The following is a 21,893-nucleotide window of genomic DNA, read 5'->3' on the forward strand; positions in this document are numbered from 1 at the left end:
ATTTGTATATAGTGATTCCAATGACTGCTTGTGTAGCTCAATAATTCTACCTATATTGTTAGTAGTTTAGTGTGCTACCCTAAGTCTACATTGCAAGTCACTTACTACATCCCTTTAACTGAAATGCCTCTTTAGTTAGAGTGAGCTCTTACACAGTCAGGTGTTATATAATGTGCACATAATAGTCATAGTTTAGATAACACTTTAACTTAATTTAGCTTAAGTTAAACTTGTTATAGGCGATAGACATCTTACACTACTACAACCCTCTTTACTAAGTTTCCAGTAATTTAAATGGCTGCTTGAAAAATTCAGAATACATAGCTATATGTTTTCTAGTTAAATGGACTACCCTATGATTGCAACACAAGCTGCTACATTTATTCCTTACCGAAATACCCCTTCTGTGTGATTTATCTCAGGCACAGTCAGATGTTGTACTTTCAATCTACTATAGTTATAGCTTAGTTAATGTTAACCCCATTTAGTTGCAAATTCCTGTAGCCCTGAATGAACAATACAGCGCTAGAGTTTTACAATTCTCCACATATGTTTTTTATTGCTTAGTTTAATTCACCCTTATTCTTGTTAGCCTTACCTTTATGATAGTGTCTTAAGTATGCTGGCTATATGCCCTATTTTATTCTCTTTCTGGCTGGAGGTGCCATCTGCGGCCGGGGTGGCACCTTTGGGTCTAGAGGATTAGTAATTCTAATGTTTTATAATACCTTCATGGTAATAGCCTTACTACCAGTAGGCAACTGCACACAGGCAAGAATATTTACTGTGCTTAATTACCTCACCACCTAGATCTCTTTCCTGGCTAAGGGTCTCCAAAAATACTTTAGTACTTTTATATATGCATTTAGAAATATTTGCTAAGTGGAGCTAGAGGCCTATCTGTGCCCTTTTTGCATGTTCCCCCTTCTGTGCCTTTTCGGGGTATTACAGCTAAATTTCTGTTTCATTTGGTTACTTTTAAATTCCTCTAAAGATGGTTCCTCTCCCTTTTATGTCTACTAATTTTAGAAAATGTGTCCACAATCGGCCCCTGTATTCTCGTTTCTTCACACTTCCCCTTTTATTCTCACTCAGCTATCAGAGGCCCATGAGTGGCTGGTTCACTTCAACATTACTAATCCAGTTATAATATTATATGTTATTTGTTTATCAAAAAAGAAAATAGAGGTTATTATCTTGGGACTCAAGAGTAGTCTCATTGTGCATGATAACTCTCTCTAGTTCCATATTTAATTAAAAGGTCCAAAAGCGGCCTCATGTGCCACTTAGAGAGTTCCCAGTACAACAAGCAAGCTGTATGTTACAACTTATTCAATTGCCAAGTGAAATTACTCTGTGTGTCAGGTTTAATGTGTATTCATAACATGTTTGGTAAACAGTTCACTGTACAATATTTACTGATATGCTTGGATTGTATTTCTTGCTTTATACCTCAATAAAAATATAAAATATATTAAACTGCAAAAAAAAAAGGTGATATTAATATGCTATAATTTGAATTTTATTGTATTTAACTCAGTTTTCACGTTGTATATTTACAACATTTTTATTTTTTTTTCCATAAAAATGCTATTATAAATCATTGTAGTGCTTATGGTATATGTTTCTTTTTATTCAGGAAATAAATCCAAGTTTAATGGACTAAATACATATAGTTGCATCTACATTGTTTAGGCAGTTTGGATGTGGATAGATAATATTCTGTATTACTAAAAATTTTCTTACCTTTTAGAATATTTAGGATTTTGACAAAATTGATAAAACAAATGGACACAAGGTCTATTTAATTTGGCTTCTAAATCATAATGTTAATTTCTTTTTAGAGATGTACAAAAACACTCTATATACATAAATTAATGGGACAACAGAGAAAAACCCTTTCTCTTTACTTTATGGTGATCTGGGATATAGAACGAAAGAGAGAAAGAAGAGACAGAGATATATAGAGATTTAAATAGATGTTGCAGTACAAGACAATATGGTATGCAGCACTATACATTGTGATAAGCACATGGACACCAGACTGGAATGAGACCTATGTAGCCATAAATATTTCACACATTGCCTTGATGAGAGGTTTGAATACCAAATGTAAACAATGCTATGCCATTTAGCCGCTCTTTTTAACCATTAAGGATTGAAAACATAACAACATTTTCTCATTACTCATTGAACAAGCATGTATAATTGTCATTTACATAATCTGTGTTTTTAGTAAGCATGTAATAAGCACTTGTCCAACTGAAGACCCAGGGGCCACAATGCTGCTGCCCTTTACTTTTGTGTGTCGTCCGCCTCTTCTACATGTTAAATACTGTATATGTCCCAACTAAATATGATTTTTCTTCATCTCATAATAAGAGCTGTCAAGGCAGACTATGAGATATGGTGACACATTATTTGTGGTCTGTTCTCCATATTACACTGAGTAATTTGCAAGATGTTTACTTTTGTCATAACTGGAATGTCATATGGTTCTGTAACAATGTTATTGGAAAATAATCTCACTGAAATATGATGTTATAAACTACATTCTGCTTTTATATATACCATTACTATATTTTTAACATTCATGTAATTTCTAAATACAAAACAGATTTATCAGTTTGTAAATAAGCATTCTCTATTTAATGTCTAATACTGCTTTTCAAAATGAGTCTTTGCAACCTATGATTAGACGATTCATTAGTATTTTTATTAATAACCTTTGTTTTAACAATATTTTGTTTTCAAACTGTTTAATTATCTTTACTTTAAAGAGTCATTATGGTCAAAATTGAAATTGAAAAGTGAATAAGTTATTAAACAGAAGCAGGTTTGCAATATACTTACATTAGCAAAAATATGTCTGGTAAAATCTATTAATGTTTCAGTGGCATATGCAAGTATGCTGCTTACGCTTCATGCACCAGCATGCCTGGTAAACATTTACAACATTAAAGGATGACCATTCCTTTATTTATGGCATAAGTGAGGACACATCAAATGTGGATCCAGGCTACAAATATATACATTTAAAAATGTTTTTGTTGTCTTATTGAATCTCATCAGAACTCTTACTATATTAATATATAATGAAACAAGATTTTCTAATCTTCACAGAATGTAATGATTTATTTAATGATTTATTTGACATGTCTCTTGTTGCTATATGTAAAGAAATACATTTAAGGAGTCTGAACATTTTAATAAGATACAAAAAGCTGAAGATGTGTCATTACACATCAAGGATTATACAAATGGTAAAAAAGTTAAAGGGACAGTCAACACCAGAATTTTTGTTGTTTAAAAAGAAAGATAATCCCTTTATTACTCATTCCCCAGTTTTGCATAACCAACACTGTGATAGAAATACACTTTTTACCTCTGTGATTACCTTGTATCTAAGCCTCTGCAAACTGCCCCCTTATTTCAGTTCTTTTGACAGACATCCATTTTAGCCAATCAGTGCTCACTCTTGGGTAACTTCATGTGCATGAGCTCAATGTTATCTAAATGAAACTCATGAACTAATACCCTCTAGTGGTCAAAATGCATTCAGATTAGAGGCAGTCTTCAAGGTCTAAGAAATTAGTATATGAGCCTCCTAGTTTTAGCTTTCAACTAAGAATACCAAGAGAACAAAGCAAAATTGGTGATAAAAGTAAATTGGAAAGTTGTTTAAAATTACATTCTCTATTTAAATCATGAAAGTTTTTTTTCGACTTGACTGTCCCTTTAATGTTTACTAAATATCTTGAAGAGAAATTTAGGCAAAAAGACACATATAGATGGTAATACTGTACTACAGTTTAGTGTATATATTGTGATTGCACGTTGCATCCTTCTATCTCACTCTTTCTGTCTCACATTTCTGTTTCTTTGTTTTCACATCTCTGCTCTATTTGTTTTTCTCCCAATATCTGAAAGTATCCCACACTGTTTGTTTGATTTAATCTCTCTGTTTTTTTTCCCTGTGTATATTTTGTGTATATATCTCTAGCCATCTTTCTAATGTGTCTCTCTAACTCATCAGAATTCCATGACATCATATGCAGCAGCCAAAATGTGACTAGGCACCTTGCCAATCACCTGCCTCCCTTTGCATATGGGCAACAATTATTTCTGCTTGTTAAAACGTATTAATTTATAATTAATAATGAGAGCAAAGTAACAGCATTATCTAAAAAAAATCAAGGCCCTTTAAGATCAGTTCAGAAAATTAAATATCTGATTTGGTAATTCCAGCTTGTATAGCAGTATAGTGTATATCTTCATTGCTTTTTTATGACAATATCAAGACAAACACACACACACATATAACTTTTTAGGCAATAGGCAAGCAAACATTAAGAAATATTGTTTCATTTAGATAGTTAGACAAGAACCTATAAGTCAGGGCATACCAGCTGCAATCACCTAATGAATAAAATATTACCATTTTGGATCATGGGAGCCTCCACTACAATGCTTCAGATTGACAAATGTAGCCCTATAGTCAGTGACATAGATCTACTAGTTCAATTAATACACTAGCCATGAGCAGTATATATATATATATATATCTACATACACATCTAACATAAGATCAAGGACTCTAGATAATTAATTAATAGTTCCAAGTCTAGCTGATATATCAGAGCACAGTTTCCTGAATTAAAATCATGTAAAATCTCTCAGAGAACTTATAAAATCTCAGTTTACCCAGGACCACTCTTTGCCCATCTATACCACTTCCTGCCCCAGTTCCTCTTCTGATGAAACTCTTCCCCTTGTTTTCCATGACTCAGTTTCACTAGCTAAATCACCAACCCCCTTAAGCTGTATCAGGAAATATTGAAAGATTTGTTATACACTATATAAAGTCTAGGGAGGTTAAAGTGTTCATAGGATGTTGATGTTGCCATGATGCCTATGTAGGAAGTTTAGAGGAAAAAAAAAAAAAGTTGTAGATTTTTTTATGAAGTGTATTCACTCCATAGCGTAATAATAATGTGTTTGTCCCCACAAAAGCCTATATACTGTAAGGTTTTAAGTGACAATATTGAGTTTTACATAGAACCCCTGGTAACTGCGGTATGAGTAGCAGCAGTAATTCCAACAACTCTTATAGAAACACCTATGTGTTACATTAGCTTTTGCTAAATGTTTTATGAAACCTTTTATATTTTTTTTCCTCTGATTCAACAAGGCACACTTTGCTGATGGCCAAGGTTTTCAAAGTTTTTGATTATAAGGGCAATTTCCATGCCTTGGTAAATTATTTGAATATATAATAGTTCTTTTATATATAATACTTTTAGCAACTCCCAGGATCACATTGACATCTTCAGCTGTAATATGTCATTGTGGTCAATGCAATGCCTGAGTAATTTTAGCTTAGATGTCAAATGCTCTTCAGATTACATTTTACATAGATAAGTATACTGCCTAACACAAATATAATTTGATTGTTGAAAGCTGCGTAGTGTCAGGATGATAATCCAACTTAACCCTTTATCACTAAGGTTGGACAAAATGACAAAAACAAGCTTCAGTGTTGTAATATTATCTTCATAAAGACATTGTGATGACAGACTGTATCATTAAAAAAATAAAAATATCCCCAAATCTCTTTGGTTAGAAACGCTAAGGCTAATTGGTTAATAACGCTAAAGCTAATTGGCTTCTCAAAATACATACTATTAATAAATAATGCACTCCGTAATAGTTATTTAGTAGTCGTTATAATGAAGAAACATTTATTGTTTCTTTCCCATCATACATTTTCAAGCAATTATTTTAAAATTATTTTGGCTACAGGGGAACTAAGAAGAGGTATTTTTACAGCTGCAAATGTTAGAGCTTAATGGAATATTATGATCAAAATTTTTTTCTCATCTAATAAACAGAAGCAAGTCTATTCACAAAGGTCCAACATTCCAACTGACTTCATAAAAAATATTTTTTTTAAAAAAAGTCTGATGAGGTTGGTCTACGACAAGCATTTCAAGTCAGCTAAAAGTCACACTTTTCCCCAACAGCTAACAATAAAAATAAATAAAGCTGATTTGGACTTAGTAAGACTGACCTGATTAAACCAAACTTTCTGCTGGCTTGTGCTAATTTGATAGTGATTGGAGGGAACACTTTTAAACTAGTCAAATGGAGCTTGTTACAGATATGGACACGAGGCCTACATTTTCCTAGTCCTTATTTCAAGAGCATGATTCATGAAATCACTGACTTGAAGCATAAAGTCATCTGGATTTTGCAGGTCTGCTAATTCAGTTTCAAGTTGATGCTTTTTGGACAGACAAAATGCTCTTTTTAATATAGTAAGTCTGATTTTTTTTTCTAGCAACAGCAGCAACTTGCACTGACTTGGATAGAGTAAGTCGGTTGGTGAATAGACAAGTTTAAGGTATTTTTCTCCAAATCATATCTATCTTCTAGCTTTAAAGAAACAGAATTTAGTCAGTGCGAAGTAAACAACGCTTTAGAATAAGCATGTGAAAGATTTTTCTCTTAGTAAGTGTATTCTGGAAACTTTCCAGTTGGTAATTAACAATCTTTTAAAAATTTTAATGAAATTACCAAATTTAGAGTAAGGCCTACACTCTAACTCAATTTATAAAAATATATTCTTTATTACTAAAACCAATTAAATGTTATAAGAAAATAAAATAAAGCAATAATGTCAATAGCTTATATAACATCTTATCTAGTTTACATTGCTCATGCTATGCCTCTAAAATTCCTCAGTGACCATATAAAGAAAAGTTGTTTTTTTTATTAAAGCAGTGAGTCTACCATGAGGTGTTACACAACATAATGGTGTAAGTATAGGGTTAACTTAGTGTTAGAGTAGTCTCTACTAATTATTCAAGATTCTGGTCATTATTATATGCTTTCTATGGCCTAGATTTAGAGTTTTGTCGGTAAGGACCCGCGTAGCTAACGCCGGCTTTTTTCTGGCCGCACCATAAAAATAACTCTGGTATTGAGAGTCCACATAAAGGCTGCGTTAGGCTCCAAAAAAGGAGCGTAGAACATTTTTAACGCAGCTTCAACTCTCGATACCAGAGTTGCTTACGCAAGCGGCCAGCCTCAAAAACGTGCTCGTGCACGATTCCCCCATAGGAAACAATGGGGCTGTTTGAGCTGAAAAAAAACCTAACACCTGCAAAAAAGCTGCGTTCAGCTCCTAACGCAGCCCCATTGTTTGCTATGCATAAACACTTCCTACGTCTGCACCTAACACTCTAACATGTACCCCGAGTCTAAACACCCCTAACCTTACACTTATTAACCCCTATTCTGCCGCCCCCGCTATCGCTGACCCCATCATATTATTATTAACCCCTAATCTGCCGCTCCGTAAACCGCCGCTACTTACATTATCCTTATGTACCCCTAATCTGCTGCCCCTAACACCGCCGACCCCTATATTATATTTATTAACCCCTAATCTGCCCCCCACAACGTCGCCTACACTTATTAACCCCTAATCTGCCTAGCGGACCGCACCGCTACTATAATAAAGTTATTAACCCCTAATCCGCCTCACTAACCCTATACTAAATAGTATTAACCCCTAATCTGCCCTCCCTAACATCGCCGACACCTAACTTCAAACATTAACCCCTAATCTGCCGACTGGAGCTCACCGCTATTCTAATAAATGTATTAACCCCTAAATCTAAGTCTAACCCTAACACTAACACCTCCCTAAATTAAATATAATTTTAATCTAACGAAATTAATTAACTCTTATTAAATAAATTATTCCTATTTAAAGCTAAATACTTACCTGTAAAATAAATCCTAATATAGCTACAATATAAATTATAATTACATTGTAGCTATTTTAGGATTAATATTTATTTTACAGGCAACTTTGTAATTATTTTAACCAGGTACAATAGCTATTAAATAGTTAAGAACTATTTAATAGTTACCTAGTTAAAATAATTACAAAATTACCTGTAAAATAAATCCTAACCTAAGTTACAATTAAACCTAACACTATACTATCATTAAATTAATTAAATAAAATACCTACAATTACCTACAATTAAACCTAACACTACACTATCAATACATTAATTAAATACAATACCTACAAATAACTACAATGAAATAAACTAACTAAAGTACAAAAAATAAAAAAGAACTAAGTTACAAAAAATAATAAAATATCTACAAACATAAGAAAAATATTACAACAATTTTAAACTAATTGCACCTACTCTAAGCCCCCTAATAAAACAACAAAGCCCCCCAAAATAAAAAATGCCCTACCCTATTCTAAATTACTAAAGTTAAAATCTCTTTTACCTTACCAGCCCTGAACAGGGCACTTTGCGGGGCATGCCCCAAGAAGTTCAGCTCTTTTGCCTGTAAAAAAAACATACAATACCCCCCCCCCCAACATTACAACCCACCACCCACATACCCCTAATCTAACCCAAACCCCCCTTAAATAAACCTAACACTAAGCCCCTGAAGATCTTCCTACCTTATCTTCACCATACCAGGTTCACCGATCGGTCCTGAAGAGCTCCTCCGATGTCCTGATCCAAGCCCAAGCGGGGGGCTGAAGATGTCCATGATCCGGTAGAAGTCTTCATCCAAGAGGGGCAGAAGAGGACTTCCATCCGATTGAAGTCTTCATCCAAGCGGGGCAGAAGAGGTCTTCCATCCGATTGAAGTCTTCATCCAGGCGGCATCTTCTATCGACATCCATCTGGAACGCAGCGGCAGCATCCTGAAGACCTCCGACGCGGAACATCCATCCTGGCCGACGACTGAACGACGAATGACGGTTCCTTTAAATGACGTCATCCAAGATGGCGTCCCTCGAATTCCGATTGGCTGATAGGATTCTATCAGCCAATCGGAATTAAGGTAGGAATATTCTGATTGGCTGATGGAATCAGCCAATCAGAATCAAGTTCAATCCGATTGGCTGATCCAATCAGCCAATCAGATTGAGCTTGCATTCTATTGGCTGTTCCGATCAGCCAATAGAATGCGAGCTAAATCAGATTGGCTGATTCCAATCAGTGTTAGGTTTATTTAAGGGGGGTTTGGGTTAGATTAGGGGTATGTGGGTGGTGGGTTGTAATGTTGGGGGGGTATTGTATGTTTTTTTTACAGGCAAAAGAGCTGAACTTCTTGGGGCATGCCCCGCAAAGGGCCCTGTTCAGGGCTGGTAAGGTAAAAGAGCTTTGAACTTTAGTAATTTAGAATAGGGTAGGGCATTTTTTTATTTTGGGGGGCTTTGTTGTTTTATTAGGGGGCTTAGAGTAGGTGTAATTAGTTTAAAATTGTTGTAATATTTTTCTTATGTTTGTAGATATTTTTTTTATTTTTTGTAACTTAGTTCTTTTTTATTTTTTGTACTTTAGTTAGTTTATTTCATTGTAGTTATTTGTAGATATTGTATTTAATTAATGTATTGATAGTGTAGTGTTAGGTTTAATTGTAGGTAATTGTAGGTATTTTATTTAATTAATTTAATGATAGTGTAGTGTTAGGTTTAATTGTAACTTAGGTTAGGATTTATTTTACAGGTAATTTTGTAATTATTTTAACTAGGTAACTATTAAATAGTTCTTAACTATTTAATAGCTATTGTACCTGGTTAAAATAATTACAAAGTTGCCTGTAAAATAAATATTAATCCTAAAATAGCTACAATGTAATTATAATTTATATTGTAGCTATATTAGGATTTATTTTACAGGTAAGTATTTAGCTTTAAATAGGAATAATTTATTTAATAAGAGTTAATTAATTTTGTTAGATTAAAATTATATTTAACTTAGGGGGGTGTTAGTGTTAGGGTTAGACTTAGCTTTAGGGGTTAATACATTTATTAGAATAGCGGTGAGCTCCGGTCGGCAGATTAGGGGTTAATAATTGAAGTTAGGTGTCGGCGATGTTAGGGAGGGCTGATTAGGGGTTAATACTATTTATTATAGGGTTAGTGAGGCGGATTAGGGGTTAATAACTTTATTATAGTAGCACTCAGGTCCGCTCGGCAGATTAGGGGTTAATAAGTGTAGGCAGGTGGAGGCGACGTTGTGGGGGGCAGATTAGGGGTTAATAAATATAATATAGGGGTCGGCGGTGTTAGGGGCAGCAGATTAGGGGTACATAAGGATAACGTAGGTGGCGGCGCTTTGCGGTCGGCAGATTAGGGGTCAATAAGTGTAGGTAGCTGGCAGCGACGTTGTGGGGGGCAGGTTAGGGGTTACTAAATATAATATAGGGGTCAGCGGTGTTAGGGGCAGCAGATTAGGGGTACATAAGGATAACGTAGTTGGCGGTCGGCAGATTAGGGGTTAAAAAAATTTAATCGAGTGGCGGCGATGTGGGCTGACCTCGGTTTAGGGGTACATAGGTAGTTTATGGGTGTTAGTGTACTTTAGAGTACAGTAGTTAAGAGCTTTATGAACCGGCGTTAGCCCAGAAAGCTCTTAACTACTGACTTTTTTCCTGCGGCTGGAGTTTTGTCATTAGAGTTCTAACGCTCACTTCAGCCACGACTCTAAATACCGGAGTTAGAAAAATCCCATTGAAAAGATAGGATACGCAATTTACGTAAGGGGATCTGCGGTATGGAAAAGTTGCGGCTGAAAAGTGAGCGTTAGACCCTTTTTTGAGTGACTCCAAATACCAGAGTTAGCCTAAAACCAGCGTTAGGAGCCTCTAACGCTGGTTTTCACGGCTAACGCCAAACTCCAAATCTAGGCCTTTATGTTTTACAGGAGAGAGAGTGCATTCATTCTGTCAATGCTATGCTTTCACATGAATTAACAATGAAATACAATTTTGATTGTTAAATTATTTAAAGGGACAGTATACACCAGAATTGTTATTGTTTAAAAATATAGATAATCCCTTTATTACCCATTCCCCAGTTTTGAATAACCAACACTGTTATATTAATATACTTTTAGCCTCTGATTACCTTGTATCTAAGCCTCTGCAGACTGCCCCCTTATTTCAGTTATTTTGACAGACTTGCATTTTAGCCAATCAGTGCTTACTCCTAGGTAACTCCACATCTGTGAACACAATGTTATCAATATGGCACATATGAACTAACACCCTCTAGTTGTGAAAATCTGTAAAAATGCATTCAGATAAGAGGCAGCCTTCAAGGGCTGAGACATTAGCATATGAGCCTAACTAGGTATAGCTTTCAACTAAGAATACCAAGAAAACAAAGCAAAATTGACAATTAAAGTAATTTGGAAAGTTTATTTTTGACTAGAATGTCCCTTTAAATATTTTTTTTAGCAACAATTATAATTTTAAAATTAAATGTAATCACTGTTACACAAGCAACATAAAGACATAGAAGTAAACAAGCTTGTCTATCACTTGGATATTAGAATCAGTCATATGATATGAAGCATACAGTAATAATATATAAATATATAGAAAGAAAGAGAGATAGAGAATATAATATAAAAAGATAATGAAAGCTCAGGTTTTGCAAATGTTCATTGGTAACAATTTGTAGTCAAATAATTATTAATAATAATAATAATAATAATAATAATAATAATAATCTAAAATAAACTACAAAAAGATACATTTATATAGAAGGCACAGCAACGGTTATTAGCAGATTGCTTGCTGGTGGTACCTGCAACCTATGCAAATCTATTTACAGTAAATATTTTGTTAGGATGATGTGCACATACTATAATGTTACCTTTGAGAAATGCAGTCAGATGACTACAAATTAGGTCTGCAGAGCACAAACACTAAACACTGCAGGAGTTTTCTCTTTCTTATGGCTAAGAAAGTGTCTCTCTACTTTAAATAAAAAATAATAAACATATATTGCAAATTATACATAGGTGCATTTTGTACAATTATACATAGGTGCATTTTGTACAATTATACATAGGGGCATTTTGTACAATTATACATAGGTGCATTTTGTACAATTATTACAATAGCAATAATTATCAGACTTAAACTTAGATTCAGTATATTTTTTTTATTAAACTGTTTTCGGTAAATCATATTTTTTATGTTGTTTTACAAAACTTTCAGCAACAAGTCAATACCATATGGGTTTTGTTTATCCCTAAAGCATTAAAGCTTTTAATATATATATACTTTGGTATATTTGTTCTAAACAGTGTGATTCAAAAATTAAATGTACCAACCTTAACTTTGGAAGTACTTCCACTAAAGATAAAAAAAATTGTACCCAGTTGTATGGATGATTTGAGATTTTCACATAAAAAGTTGAAAGGATGCCAATTCCTTTTCTCTTCCCATATGCATCTATGATGTTCTCCTCGTTTGTTAATATTGTTGACAAAAAAATGTCCAGATGAGTATGATGTCAGGAGCAATTACTGGGGTCACAAGCTGAATGCAGTTATTACTCAAGTAAACTGAAAAGTGGCAAGTCACAGGCTGTATATTGCTTCTATTTTTAGGGACACTGAATTCCACTGACCGGCCTTTTTCTTTCCAAGTTGCTTCAAGTGCAGAACACAGCTGCGTCTAGATCATCTTACAGAGCTAAGACTCTATCAAGTTAAAGAAACACAGAATAAAGAGGGTTGACATTTTAATATTTAGAATAAATAGCTTTATTTACTGTGTAGTCCTGCAGGAGAACTAACTAGATCCTTGTGTTTGAAAGCAATATCAACATCTAATATGGGCTATTTATATAGATGTTATTTTTTCCAGAGGCAGTTCATTAAGCTATATTCTTTTTAATATAATTTATAAATTTAAATCTGTCTAATTAAAATGATGTTTCAAAATATTGAGAAGGCCATTTCAAATTGCATAATAATTTGAATGGTTTCATTCACTGTTAAATAAATAGCAGTACATCCCCATTGTAAATTGTATTGTTAGATGGCTTTTCTTGTTTTTTTGTTTTGCAATTTGAAACCCTTAATATATGTCCGTCAGGCACCATATTCAATATTTTTAAGACAGCAAAAATACAGAAGATATGGACCATACTCCAACATCTGGTTCTGATTACTCAGAAAAATATATGGAAGGCCAGTTAGGCCTTGTATCAACAGATATAACTTACTTAAAGGGACAGTATACGCTAATTTTCATATAACTGCATGTAATAGACACTACTATAAAGAATAAGATGCACAGATACTGATATAAAAATCCAGTATAAAACTGTTTAAAAACTTACTTAGAAGCTGTCAGTTTAGCTCTGTTTAAAAGGTAGTTGGAAAGCCCACTGCAAGTGGGAAATAAGACACTCCCCTCCCCCTTCTTTTGCATATGAAAAGACCCTTTACTCAAACAGGAGCACGCTGGAGTAGGTATCTGACTGCATTCTCATAAAACTTTGGGGCTTGGTTAGGAGTCTGAAAATCAGAGCAATGTTATTTAAAAATAAGCAAAACTATACATTTAAAGGGACATTATACACTCATTTTTTCTTTGCATAAATGTTTTGTAGATGATCTATTTATATAGCCCATAAAGTTGTTTTTTTAAAAAAAAAATGAATAGTTTTGCTTATTTTTAAATAACATTGCTCTGATTTTCAGACTCCTAACCAAGCCCCAAAGTTTTATGAGAATACCGTCAGTTACCTACTCCAGCTTGCTCCTGTTTGTGTAAAAGGTCTTTTCATATGCAAAAGAAGGGGAGGGGGGAAGTGTCTTATTTCCCAATTGCAGTGGGCTTTCCAGCTACCTTTTCAACAGAGCTCAACTGAGAGCTTAGTTTTTAAACAGTTTTATACTGGATTTTTATATCAGTCTTTGTGCATCTTATTCTTTATAGTAGTGTCTATTACATGCAGTTATATGAAAATAAGTATATACTGTCCCTTTAAAAAAAGACAAACATAAACTTTATGGGCTATATAAATAGATTATCTACAAAACATTTATGCAAAGAAAAAATTAGTGTATAATGTCCCTTTAATTCCATATTTTCTCATAGTTGGAGAGCTCCAAATGGCTCACAGAATAAAGGAACAATCAGAAAAGATAATTATTACATGCTCAGTTTTAATTTAAAGAAATATGCTGACTTCATGAATAGCTCTCCTAATTAAAAATTCCTTCACAGAACAAAAATAAGTAATAAATTGCTTCTCTATAATGTTTTAATGTCATTTTGTTAATACAATGTGATAATTGGTCTTTGATTTTTTTTCTTTAAATTAAAATGTTTTTTAGTTCACATTTTTACAGGTAAAATTATTTTTTACATTTTTAAATGTTGTTCATATGACTGACAGAAATGTTTTTAGCACAATGTCTATTTAAACAAAGTACTAATTTTGGATTATATGTTACTTTGCCCTTTGCTTATTGAGTATTGCTTTTGTGTACCTTGACAGAAAAAGCACTAGTAAGTCATTTCTAGTTAAATGTAATACATACAGATGTTGTTCTATTGATTGACATTGGTTATCTCGGATGATAATGATTAAAGTGACTTAAGAATCAGTAATTTTGTGGTAAATGTTAAAAAAAAAAAAAACATTTTTGCCAAGTTTCAAAATTAATAATGGGCAGAAATTACAGTAAAATATCAACCTAGGTTAAAAAAATAGTTTATTACTGTAAGAGTTGAATTTAAATTGTATGTGCATGGAGAACACATTTTAAGGGACATAAAACCCAATTTTTTTTCCCCATGATTCAGATAGAGAATACATTTTCAAACAACTTTCTAAAATACTTCTAATCTGTTTCATTCTCTTGGTATCATTTGTTGAAGTAGCAGCATCACACTAATGATTTCTTACTGAACACATGGGTGAGCCAATCACAATCGATATATATATGCACCCACCAACCTAGGTTATCTGCTGCTCCTGAGCTTGCCTAGATAAACCTTTCAGCAAAGGATAACAAAAGAATGAAACAAATTAAATAGCAGAAGTAAACTGGTATTCTCTATCTGAATCATGAAAGAAAAATTTGGGGTTTCATGTCCCTTTAACATAGAATTGAGAAAAGTTTGTTCTGGTAGTATGAGAATTTTGTAAAACATAATTTAGCTGTGCTCCATAATAGCTTAGTAGAAAATAATGCAATTGAAATAATCAATATTTATAGTTTTATTTTGTGGTGCATCTTAAATGGACACTGAACCCATTTATTTCGTGATTCAGATAAAGCATGCAATTTTAAGCAACTTTCTGATTTACTCCTATCATCCATTTTTCTTCATTCTCTTGGTATCTTTATTTTAAAGGCAAGAATGTAATTTTAGATGCCGGCCCATTTTAGGTGAACAACCTGGGTTGTTCTTGCTGAATGGTGGATAAATTCACCCACTAATAAACAAGTGCTGTCCAGCGTCTGAACCAAAAAATGTCTGGCTCCTTAGCTTTTAAATAAAGATAGCAAAAGAACAAAGAAAAATTGATAATAGGAGTAAATTAGAAAGTTGCTTAAAATTGCATGCTCTAATAAGGTATACCAAAGCGCCAACTATAAGAAGGCTGGGTCTGGACCAAATGCAATATTATCAAACGATTACAATAAACAATTTATTGAGTACACAAATAAGTTAAAAACATGGATCCATGTATAAACAATCAAATTTATACAAAAATAATAGCTAAATGAATAGTTAAAACAAATAGTTATGTAACAGATATAGCATTTAAAATTGTGCAAACATTGCTCTTAAAAATATTCCTAAAAAATTCCAAATTTAGTATAAGGCTCACAACAGAAATTCAACTTTGTGTTTAGCACATACACATGCACAAATTTATACAGCAATAATAGCTAAATGAATAGTTAAAACAAATAGTTATATAGCAGATATGGCATTTAAAATTGTGCAAACATTGCTCTTAAAAATATTCCTAAAAAAATTCCAAATTAAGTATAAGGCTCACAACAAAAATTCAAATTTATGTTTCCACATACACATAATAGGTGAAATATATTAGTCAGTTATATAATATTATCTAACCAATAAAGTTCTCGATTTTACGCAATGCTCCTAAATATTGCCAATAGTTACTAATGTGTAAGGCTCTGAGTAAGACCTTTAACTGTGTGTTTAACACATATGCATTGTCAAGTAAAATATTGAGACAGCAATATGCCAATGTAAAAAATGTGTATCAAAAAAGTTGTGTGCAAAAAATAGTGTACAAAAATTATTAATGGTCAAAAAAATAGGTTGATCTTCAAAAAACGTGAATTAAGAACAAAGATTGTGAAAAATGAAAAACCAAACATTTACAAAAACATTGTGGTGTGTTCAAATAGTGACTTATATAAATGTAAATAATAGTCCAACCGTTACTAAGGGCCTTTTGCGGGGCATTGCCAGAAAATAATCAGCTCTTTTATCTGTAAAAAAAAAGAACAACCCCCCCCCCCACATTACAACACACCACCCACACACCCCTACTCTAAAACCCACCCTATCCCCCCTTAAAAAAAACCTAAGTCTAACCCCCAAGTGGTCCTTACCTGTCCTGAAGACCGGCGGAGAAGGTCCTGTTCCAAGTGGCGACCTCTTCTTCTTCCAGGAACCAGCCGGCGCGGAGCGGAGGAGTTGATGACCGCGGAGCTGAAGACCGCCGACGCTGGAACTGAAGACCGCGGAGCCATGGAGCGTGGAGGATATTCTTCATACAATCTCCGCCGTACACTGAATAGGAATTCAAGGTACACGATTAAAAAAGGCGTCCCTTGAATTCCTATTGGCTGATTTGAGCCTTCAAATTCAAATCAGCCAATCGGATGAGAGCAACTGTAATTCTATTGGCTAATTTGAATAGCCAATAGAATAAGAGCTACTGTAATTCTATTGGCTGATTTGAATAGCCAATAGAATGTCAGTAGCTCTTATTCTATTGGCTATTCAAATCAGCTAATAGAATTACAGTATCTCTCATCCGATTGGCTGATTTGAATTTGAAGGCTCAAATCAGCCAATAGGAATTAAAGGGACGCCATTTTTAATTGCGTACCTTGAATTTCTATTCAGTGCACGGCGGAGATCGTATGAAGAGGATCCTCCAGGCTCCATGGCTCCGCGGTCTTCAGTTCCAGCGTTGCTGGTTCTCAGTTCCAGCGTTGAGGGTCTTCAGCGCTGCGGTCATCGGTCTTCAACTCCTCCGCTCCGCGCCGGCTGGTTCCTGGAAGAAGAAGAGGTCGCAGCTTGGAAGGAGACTTCACCGCCTGGAACAGGACTTTCTCCGCCGGTCTTCAGGACAGGTAAGGACCACTTGGGGGTTAGACTTAGGTTCTTTTAAGGGGGGATCGGGTGGGTTTTAGAGTAGGGGTGTGTGGGTGGTGGGTTGTAATGTGGGGGGGGATTGTTCTTTTTTTTTACAGGTAAAAGAGCTGATTACTTTGGGGCAATGCCCCGCAAAAGGCCATTTTAAGGGCTGGTAATAGAGCTGATTACTTTGGGGCAATGCCCCGCAAAAGGCCCTTTTAAGGGCTATTTGTAATTTAGTTTAGGGTAGGGAAATTTTATTATTTTGGGGGGCTTTTTTATTTTATTAGGGGGCTTAGATTAGGTGTAATTAGATTAAACTTCTTGTAATATTTTTTTATTTTTTTGTAATTTAGTGTTTTGTTTTTTTTGTAATATAGTTTAGTTTATTTAATTGTATTTTAGTTTAGATAATTGTAGTTTATTTAATTAATTTATTGATAGTGTAGTGTTAGGTGTATTTGTAACTTAGGTTAGGATTTATTTTACAGGTAAGTTAGTAATTATTTTAACTAGGTAGCTATTAAATAGTTATTAACTATTTAATAGCTATTGTACCTAGTTACAATAAATACAAAGTTACCTGTAAAATAAACATAAACCCTAAAATAGCTACAATGTAATTATTAATTATATTGTAGCTATCTTAGGGTTTATTTTATAGGTAATTATTTAGTTTTAAATAGGAATAATTTAGTTAATAATATTAATATTATTTAGATTTATTTAAATAATAATTAAGTTAGGGGGTGTTAGGGTTAGACTTAGGTTTAGGGGGTAATATATTTTATGTAGGTGGCGGCGGTGTTGAGGGGTCAGATTAGGGGTTAATATATTTAATATAGGTGGCGGCGGTGTAGGGGGGTCAGATTAGGGGGTAATATATTTAATATAGGTGGCGGCGGTGTAGGGGGGTCAGATTAGGGGGGTAATACATTTAATGTAGGTGGGGGTGGGGTCCGGGAGCGGCGGTTTAGGGGTTAAACACTTTATTAGGTATTGCAGTGGGGGGTTGCGGTTGACAGGTAGATAGACATTGCGCATGCGTTAGTTGTTAGGTTTTATTTTGCAGGCATTTTAGGGAGTTACGGTGCTCCAATACTCCAATACTGCATTTTGTGGTGAGGTGAAAATGGAGTAAGATTTCTCCATTTTCGCCACATAAATCCTTAAGCTGTATATTGGATACCAAACCCGCACAAAATCTGGCGTCGCCGGCTTCTGCGGCGACGCTGCATATCGGATGGGGACCATGGTGTCAAATTATCAAAGCCAGAGATCTTATTTAGTAGGCGCTAGGTATTAAAATTGCATGCTCTATCTGAATCACAAAAGAAAAAAATTGGGCTCAGTGTCCCTTAGAAAGAATTTCAAAATATATTGTAAAAAAACACAATAACAAAAACAAAGTCTAAATTAAACTTTAATGATTTGGAGCATACCATTTAATCAACTTCCATTTTACTTCCGTTATCACACATGCAAAAGAGTTCACAGTATTTACTAGGCTTGTGCATTTGTTTCGTAACAAATGTGAATTTGCGAGGAAACATGGATATTTGTTTCATTTGCACGAAAGGAATATCTGAACATTTTTAAAGAAAACTATAAAATACTAATAAAAAATTGTCAGAATTAATTTGTTTTCTTTTTGTAAAGTGTTAAATACTTACCTCTAGCTCGCTGCAGAGCCACATACATCTGATACATCCGATTCCTCACACCGCCCTGGGCCTCGCTAATAGGAGGCTTAGGTTGGTGGATCCCAGAGCCTGCGTTAAAGGAGATCCGCTGCTCTGGGATCCTCCACGCTAAGCCTCCTATTAGCGAGGTCCAGGGGTGTGTGAAACAGGGATGTGATTAGCGCAACTCTTCAGCTCACTTTTTTTCACCTGTAGCAAAGGAACATTTACATTCATTTAACAAAATCTAAAGTAAATGTTCCCCTAATATTCAGTATTTGCTTTGTTTTAACAGCAGACAAATATTCTGAAAAACTAATTTTTCAGAATATTCGTTCAGAAAGATTTGTCTGAAATGAATATTTTGCTGCTGCACATGTCTTGTAAATACGTATATGCATTTTTTTAAATTTAAAGGGATACTGAACCAATATTTTTTCTTGCATGATTCAGATAGAGCATGTAATTTCAAGCAACTTTTAAATTTACTCCTACTATCAATTTTTCTTCGTTCTCTTAGTATCTTTATTTTAAAAAAGCAGGAATGTAAGCTTACAAGCCGGCCCATCTTTGGTTCAGCACCTAGGTTGTACTTGCTGATTGGTGGCTAAATGGTATTCACCAATTAGCAAGCGCTATCCAGTGTAAATAAAGATAGCAAAAAAACGAAGAAAAATTGTTAATAGGTGTAAATTAGAAAGTTGCTTAAAATTGCATGCTCTATCTGAATCATGAAAGAATAAATTTGGGTTCAGTAACCCTTTAACATTGAACAAGATGATTCTTGTGCAATGTCACCACCTGCAACCAATTATGCTAGAGCAGGGCATGTCCATTATCCTGAAAAAGCAATCAGAACTAGTGTAAGGTTTTTGGTACCTGGCACTATTTTTTTATAACTGGGGCTTGATTTAAAATACCAGATGCTAAATTCTGGAATACATTTAATTAATGAGCAAGGGAATTGAACTGTTTGCCTTCTCATATTCTAATATTATTTAGAAGTCATACATGCACAGCCACCAATCATCAGCTAGCTCCTGACAATGCATTGCTGCTCCTGAGCCTACCAAGGTATGCTTTTCAACAAAGTCTCTTAACATTATATATCCTATTTGAACCATGGATGTTTAATTTTGACTTTCATGCTCCTTTAAATAAAAAGGCTGGCCACAACTATTATTATTTTGATATATTGTAACCCTTGTCAATTGTGTTAATGTAAATTAGTTATTATAACAATAATTATTCAAAATAGGTCCTATGGAAAATTAGCAGAAAAGTGTAAAACCTGCCCTAGCTCCACCAATTTCCCCGAACTCTGTGCACAACAGCTTCCAGCTCTGCCACTCAAGTCCCAGCTTAAAACCCTATGATCTGTTGCCTTCAAATCTGCCTCATCACCCAGTCCCCAGTAAGCCTCCAGGAAATGTTGAGAGTAGTATGTTATACTATTTATACATACACATACTACCATTATTCTGTCTTCTCTGGTCTCCCAAGCTACCGCCTGTCTCCACTGTAATTTTTTTATGAAATGCCAGGCTCATTGATTATCATCTGCTGCACCTCTTTGCTAACACATCCACTGCCTTCCCTTAGCCACAAGAATAAACATTTAAATATTGATCCTAACATACAAAACCCTCACCAACACTGCACCCTCCAATAGTTCTGCCCTTGTCTGCAAATACTTCCCAACCCACTCTCTCCACTCTGTCAAAGACCTACTTCTCACCTCATCTCTCATTAATTCCTTACACTCTAGCCTGCAAGACTTTTCTAGAACTACCCCTATCATATGGAACTTCTTAACTTGCTCAGTCAGACTTTCCTCTAGTTTCAAAAACTTCAAGTGTTCCTTAAAAACATATCTCTTCAATGATGTGGACAATTTACTGTAAGATGTCTATACTACTTATGTTTACATCTCCCTCAAATTCCCCCTGTACTTTCTTTAGAATGTAAGCTCACAAGTCCACCTGTCCTGTCTATCATTTTATGTAAAGATGGTCTATATCTTGCAGTGACTCAAGGGCAGGGTCCTCTACACTTATGATTAATGTACATTTCTTCTGATTATTGTACTCAATATATTAGTATACTCAATGTTTATTATATATATATATATATATATATATATATATACACACACAGAATATATATAAATCTTGTCATATAAGGGCACTCACATGACTTTCATAGATAATATTCAGATCTTTATTTAAAAATCATAAAAGCTTAGATCACAAGTCAACGTTTCGGCCCTATAAAAGGCCTTTCTCAAGACTATATGTTCTAAAATAAGAAAAATGTATTATCCACAGAACTAATATGCAGGATTCAAAAAGCTCAAGGCAACACTACCAAACAGCACAGTATAAAAATAAAAATTTTCAAAAATGTATTGCGAAACTTTAATGCTACACACAAAATTGAAACTGGCACTATGGTACAATGTGATAGAGAAATAATGGGCTTGACAAAATATAGCAGGACCGGTGCTACCCTTAATAAGTACAATGAACAATCAACCCCCATACAAGAACTAGGAAAAAAGGGTTTATCTAGCACTCTTTCTCAATAAATATATATATAGAAATAAAACTTAACCTTTAATAAGTCTACGTAAAAATAGCAGGTATATTCCACACAGTACAAAATAAAAATAACAAACGTGTTTCGGCTTAAAACCTGGCCTTTATCAATGCTTAAATTATTTTAGAAAAATGACAAGCCGAGTACCTGGGTGAGCCGCTTTAAAACCCTTAATCTGAGGTGACCAACCAATCCAGACGCATTATGTCATTTGTCACTCCCCTTTGTACCATTATCGATTCCTGATTGCACACATTGTGAGTGTATGATTGGTTCATATTATCACTTGGCAATTGTAGCTATGTACCCATTTTTAACATTCGTATATTATACCACTCTTTGCAATCCCTATCCTTATAATTGGGTCATAAGAGGGTGTGTATATGATCGGTTATT

The 21,893-nt window shown here is 34.3% G+C and overlaps 1 protein-coding gene across 3 annotated transcripts in view; it reads right to left on the reverse strand.

The window, feature by feature from the left end:
• The window catches only part of FGF13 (fibroblast growth factor 13), a 615,132-nt gene extending 602,718 nt beyond the window's left edge, over nt 1–12,414 (reverse strand). For all 3 annotated transcript variants that reach the window (XM_053699239.1, XM_053699234.1, XM_053699238.1), the window contains exon 1: nt 12,177–12,414. The gene's annotated coding sequence lies outside the window, so the exon portion shown is untranslated. The remainder of the gene's footprint in view (nt 1–12,176) is intronic.
• Nucleotides 12,415–21,893: the final 9,479 nt, after the last annotated feature.

The sequence above is a fragment of the Bombina bombina genome, chromosome 1 (assembly GCF_027579735.1).
Source record: "Bombina bombina isolate aBomBom1 chromosome 1, aBomBom1.pri, whole genome shotgun sequence".
Classification (NCBI taxonomy): Eukaryota; Metazoa; Chordata; class Amphibia; order Anura; family Bombinatoridae; genus Bombina; species Bombina bombina.